Source organism: Pongo abelii, chromosome 16, assembly GCF_028885655.2.
Source record: "Pongo abelii isolate AG06213 chromosome 16, NHGRI_mPonAbe1-v2.0_pri, whole genome shotgun sequence".
Lineage (NCBI taxonomy): Eukaryota > Metazoa > Chordata > Mammalia > Primates > Hominidae > Pongo > Pongo abelii.
This window is the reverse complement of record NC_072001.2, coordinates 65,325,222-65,331,628: the sequence shown is the minus strand read 5'-3', so window position 1 is coordinate 65,331,628 and position 6,407 is coordinate 65,325,222. Positions and strand designations below refer to the sequence as shown.

At 37.5% G+C, this 6,407-nt stretch overlaps 1 long non-coding RNA gene across 1 annotated transcript; it reads right to left on the bottom strand.

The window, feature by feature from the left end:
- Positions 1-1,070: 1,070 nt before the first annotated feature.
- On the bottom strand, positions 1,071-5,846 carry LOC129050133 (uncharacterized). The gene is made up of 3 exons (XR_008513629.1): positions 5,150-5,846; positions 2,923-3,065; positions 1,071-1,268 (listed from the first exon to the last, which is right to left on the bottom strand). It is a non-coding gene; the product is annotated as an uncharacterized LOC129050133 (long non-coding RNA).
- Between the last annotated feature and the right edge of the window lie 561 nt (positions 5,847-6,407).

The window sequence follows — 6,407 nt, the reverse complement described above, 5'->3', positions numbered from 1 at the left end:
CTGATTGTAACATATATATCAATACACTTCTTTGTATTTTACTATAGTAAATTGTATCTTTCACCTAGAGAAATAAGTCAGAGTGAATTAAAAGAAATCTTTACTCTGAGGTGGAAGCGTTGTCTAATGGACCATATGTTTAAGCCTTGTTAATTAATCACACTAGAGCCCCAGCGCAGCGGTTTGCACCTGTAATCCCAGCCACTTGGAAGGCTGAGGCAGGAGGATTGCTTTAACCTAGGATTTCAAAACCAGCCTGGGCAACATAATGAGACCCCATCTCAGTCAATCAACCAATCAATCAATTGCACTAAGAAGAGCAAGGTCTTAAAACTGTTCTAACAAATGTCTGGGTGTCTAAAACAATGAAAAGAGTTTATGACAGAGTTATAGCAGTCATCAGTGAAAAACCCTGGACAAATTGCAAATGTGTACCAGTTGTGAATTGCTATGACTGCAATTGAAAACCAAAGTTATTTTTGTACAGTCTTTTTGGGTGTATTTGTGTTTAGTAATAACTTGTTTGCAAAGTTAGAGGACTCTTGCTATGATATCTTAGAGACTTTGAACTTGAGGAGCACACAGTTTAATAGAAGAGAGAACTAGAAACCAAGATTAAATGCAGAGAGTGAGATTCTGCAGTACAGGGTGTACACAGGGTGCAGAAGCACTATGGCACTGTGTTCTGGCCTCATCTTCTACTGCTCTAGACTTCCTGAAGTTCCATTTCCTGAACCTACCTTTTTTTCCCACCATCTAGACCTCTCTCTGTAGGTGCCATTCTCTCTCCTTGCAAGCCTTTTCCACACCTTATGTGCCTGGTAAGTTCTATTTCTTCAAAATCTTCTTGAAGTCTGTCTCTACCTCATCCAAATAATTGTTTTGTCTACTTCTCTGTTATGTCCTTATAATTACAGTCAATTCTCATTATTTGCAGTAGTTATATTCTATAAAGTTGCCTAGAACACTGAATTAAAGAAATACTAAACCCTTGTTCCTAGGGAAAATATGCACATATATACATATCTGACATAGGTTATAATCTTAATTCCTAAAAACAACTCATCTTGGTAGATTGAATTTTCTTTATTTACAAAACAATAAAGGAAGTACAGAAGTGTTAAGTGATTTGCTTGGGGCTGCTTCACTATAACAGGTGCCGGAGTTAAGATTCAGACCTCGTCCAATTAGTCCGAGAGCCAGAGCTTCTTGCACTACCCTGCACTACCCTCTGCTGTCTCTGTCCTTGGGTCATCTTTGTATGAGAGCTGAAACAAGAAGGCCCAGGGTCACCTTATTTGACCTTAGCTTGGAATGTGCGCAAGGAGTGACAGATTTTTCACTACTATATGTACATATGTCCATGAATCACCTTGAAAGCTCCACAAGTATTACTTTGGAGATTACAAACACATTTTAGCAAGTAAGCAAATTTGCAAATATAGGATCCACAAGTAATGAGGATCAACTGTATTTGTAAGTGACTGCTAGGGTCTGGTTCATGATAACCCCTTCCCCCAACAATGTGGAATGTTTCTTTAGATTCTTTGATAGTTCGTTCATTTATTCATTCATATATTTATTAAGCACTTACTATTAAGCCAGACTCTGCTTTAATCTGTCGTGAACAAGCTAGAGATTAAGGTCCTGCCCTGTGGATTTTATATTAGAGTGAGAAAGACAGATAGCTAAGTCTGGAGCTCGGGGGAATTAGACAGTCACTTGACCAAGGTGAAACCTGGTGTGCCCCTTTCTACTTCACATCCCCAGACATACTTCCAGAACATTTCTGTTCTATTCTTGTGTATAAACTCTTCCTTTTGAGCCTCTTTCCATTGACACATGTCAACCTCTACTTGTCTTTTGTTGATTTTGAAGCCACTTGCCCATGTAACTGGCAAGATATTGGAGAAGAATCATGCCGACTTGCTCTTTGAATTCTGGTCTGCTACCTACCAACTGAATTATTTTGGTCAAGCTCTTGGACTTCTGAGCCTATTTCCTAATTTCAGAAGTGGTGATATGATGTGTTAGACCCTGAAGGGTTGCAAGGAAGAGGCACACACTTATCACCTTTGGTAATGAGAGCTGAATGTAAACTTAGATGGGAAGTCATCTAAGTAGCCATATTGTTTCTTGGCCCTAGTACTTTCAAAACTTCACAGAACATTAATTTAGCAGTATTTAGGATAGGAGTTGAGCTCTGAACACCTGCCCTCTTTTCCTTTGTTCACCCAACATTTGTATTTTCCAAGAGAGAATATCTGATTGGATTAGCCTGTCACCTTCTAAAAACGGAAGGCCTCTATTAGAGAGAATTTTGAGCCATGCAATGTCCTTGGTGATTGTTCCTGAAGTTCAACCTATATGTTGTCCTTAGCTGAAACACTAAGCCTTGGTCCAGTTACTTGTGGCCAAAGAAGTAAGGTTGGTTTTATGCATTATTGGTCACATGGGTATGCTACAGATATGCTTTTTGTGTATGCTATGGTTGCACAACAGTTGTATGACTATAGCATATTCAGAAAGAACCATTAGGAGACAGTTTATTTAGAAGACAATTGAGAGTATAACAAACTCTAGCAGTCCTAGAGTTTCATGGCCTTCTGTCCAATTCAAATACTTATCAAATATGATCATAGATAATTGTTAATAAAGCATCTAACAAGGTAATTGACACATGTCAAATATTCAATACATTTCCCTTTTGGTATTGTATTTAATATTATAGTGTGGTTATTTGTTCATATGGCTGTTTTCCATACTAGACCATGAGCTCCATGAGGGCAGGTTCTACAGTTTCATCTTTCTATCCTAGACGCTTAGTTCAATGCCTGATACATAGTAATAGAGGCACAAACATTTCAAGAGTAGAGGAATTCTCAACTCTTACTGAAAGAATGGGAGGATATAAAGGTTTACCAGAGAAGGTTATTTAAGCTGATTCTTTAAAGGTGAGTAGGAATTCTTTCCAGGTGAATAAAACCTTGAGACATCATTCCAAGCAGAGACCAGCAGGTGCAAAGACACAGAGATATAGATATGGTGAAGTTTACCAAACACTCCTAGATTAAAAAATACCAAAAAGCAAACAATCAAAATCGAAAATTAAAATTAAAAATCACCTAAAGAAAAAACTATGAATGGGCTTGGCCAGAGAGCATGTCACAATTGAGTTAACTATGGCTGGAATTGATGAAAGTTTTAGGGAAAGAGCATGACATTCTCAAGTTGTTGGCAGAGTATCTAGAACGATTTAGAAATACAGGTATTGAATTCTGGGAATGATGACTCTGTAGCGAAATCATTTCCTTCTCTGTATAGGAAGCATGAGCCCATGCTCAAGGAGCTCATGAGCAATCAAGGGAGACAGATGAGTGAGTAACTGATTATCATGTGACAAGTGAGGTAATAGAGATATGAAGAAAATCCTATATAAAAATGAAGAAAGGAATAATTAGTAATATATGGAGTGCTTGGGAAAGGTTTCTCAAATGAAGCTGGCTGGGCATGATGGCTCACACTTGTAATACCAGCACTTTGGGAGGCAGAGGTGGGAGGATCCAGGAGGATCTAGGAGTTCAAGACCAACTTGGTCGACTGAGCAAGACCCTGCCTGTCTCTATATTTGGAAAAAAAAAAAATTTCTAATGAAGTGATATTTGAACACTCTGGAGCACTATACAAATATAGGACAGACTGAAAGAATGTATCCAGCTTAATTTGAGTTAACATTTTTTGAAATTTTATATTGCAAAAATTGGACATATTCACTGCTGTGAAATTAGAATTGATAGACAAGGAGGGGGAATCTACAAAGCACTCCATAGGTGCAGCATACTGAGACAATGCTTAATGCTTTGACGGATTTACTTTATACTTTCTATGCATATGCATGTATTGTATACATACATATGCATTGTTAAACAGAAATTGTTATGCTGGGTGTTCTGTTTATCCATTTATTTTATGAAATAAATCCTCAAAGAGTACATTTGCTTTGCTCAAGGGAGCCTTTGCTACATACTGCTGTACATAATGAAAACTGAAAAAGGAGCTAACTTTTCAGCCTTGTGATCTTGTGGTGATTTAAATAGAAGCTTCATCAAAGGCACATTCAGAAATGAACTTGGTGTGTGTAGGTGGTTATGCTTGGCAATATTGTTTGTGATAGTATGATAAGGATGACTTCACTGTCCGCCAACAGGGAACTGGTTAAATAAACTGTTGTACATCCAAACGATGGAATACTGTGTAGTTGTAAAGAAGAATGAGAAAGACCTGTGTACTCATGTAGAAGAATTCAGATATATTGTGTGTGTTTTTAAAAAGGAACAAGGAATGGTATAGGTTATATGGTCTGCTACTTTCTGTGTTGAGAGAGAAGAGTAGAATAAGAATATACATGTGTATTTGCAAATATAAATTCCAAAATGATACATAAGAAACCAATTAAAAGTGTTTGGCTGTGGAGGGATAATAGGATATGAATGGGATTTTGCCACATACTTTTATAGTTATATTTTTAAATTTTTTGAACTGTGTATTTGTACACATTGCCCCTTTAAGAATAAGTGAATGAAGGAATGAAGTGAGATTATGAGAAAGAGATAAGTAAAAAGTATCTAAGGGGCTGCCCATCTTTTTAGTACCCAGTGAATATTAATACATCGCAATAGCAGCAAAAATTGCAAGACCGCCCCAGGAAGTTGGGGAGTCAGCCTTTCCTTTGCTTTTTCCTCTATTTCATATATTTTTAAAAAACACTCTGAGAACAATAAAACAATTTAAAACAAAAATGTTTCCAGACATTTTAAAATAAAAGGAAGATGGGGCAGCTTTGTGTAGTGCACATTCCAAAATTGGACTGATTGACCTCAAGAGGCAGGGATTCTACCTCTCTAGCCTACATGGGATACGTTCATGAGAAAAAGTAAGAAAAAGAAATTTAAATGTAAGTAAATGAAAATAACACCTCTTCCTGATTATGAAGGAAATCACATTTCTTCTGTAATAATTTGGATGACAAAATATAAAGAAACATCTTTAATTTTGCCACTCAAAACATTCTGGTTTGTTGCTTTTTATACTTTATGCATATAAACATTGTAAAAAGTAGAATCATAATATATAGTCTTTTGTCACTTACTATATTTTGGGCATGCTTCTATGGCAGTAAATATGTCCTGGCATCATCATTTTTAATAGTTGGATGTATATTAAGTTAATCATTGCCACCCCAGAGGTGAATTTCCTCATATATACATTTTAATGGACTCGAGCAAGCATTTTACGACTGAATTCATAGAAGTAGAATTTCTGGAGGAAAATAATATAAAACAGTTTTAGGGATTTTAATAGACATTTTCAAATTATTGTGCAGGAAAATTGGTTCAGTTTATACTCCCACCAACAGGGACAGAGCTCCAGGTTCCCCTTCCATTTGTCATCTTTGCTAGTCTTTAAGCAGAAAATCTCATTGTTTTCATTACATTTCTTTGATTTCTAGTGCTTTTGAATCTTTTATATGCTTATTGGCAATTTTTATTCTTGTGAGAAGTGTCTGTTTCTCCATTTCCCATTTTCTGTTGGAAACCATTTGTTTTTCTCTGAGTAATACTATAAAATTATAAAATAATTTTATCTTTTAAAATCATTTTTCTGCGTAATTTTAAATATTTCTTTATGGGCTTAGGATATAAACCTTTTATCTGTCGCTGAGGTTACAAAAACTTTCTCCTAGTAAGTAATTTGTGTTTAGCTTTATATTTTCTTTCCTTTTGTAGCCACCCAAGCTCCAAAATCACATTTCACTTAATCAATTTATTTTTATTTTTTTGAGACAGAGTCTGGCTGGAGTGCAGTGGCAAGATCTTGGCCCACTGCACCCTCTGCCTCCTAGGTTCAGGTGATTCTCCTGCCTTAGTCTCCTTGGTAGCTGGAATTACAGGCACCCACCACCACGCCTGGCTAATTTTTGTATTTGTAGTAGAGACAGTGTTTCACCACGTTGGCCAGTCTGGTCTCGAACTCCTGAACTCAGGTGATCAGCCCGCCTCAGCTTCCCAAAGTGCTGGGATTACAGGCGTGAGCCACCGTGTCCGGCCACATTTCACTTAATTTTTTTTTCTTTTTTTGAGATGGAGTTTCGCTCTTGTTGCCCAGGCTGGAGTGCAGTGGCATGATCTTGGTTCACTGAAACCTCCCCCTTCCAGGTTCAAGCGATTCTTCCCGCCTCAGCCTCCCGAGTAGCTAGGATTACAGGCATGCGCCACCATGCCCAGCTAATTTTGTATTTGTATTAGAGACGGGGTTTCTCCATGTTGGTCAGGTTGGTCTCGAACTCCCGACCTCAGGTGATCCACCCACCTCGCCCTCCCAAAGTGCTGGGATTACAGATGTGAGCC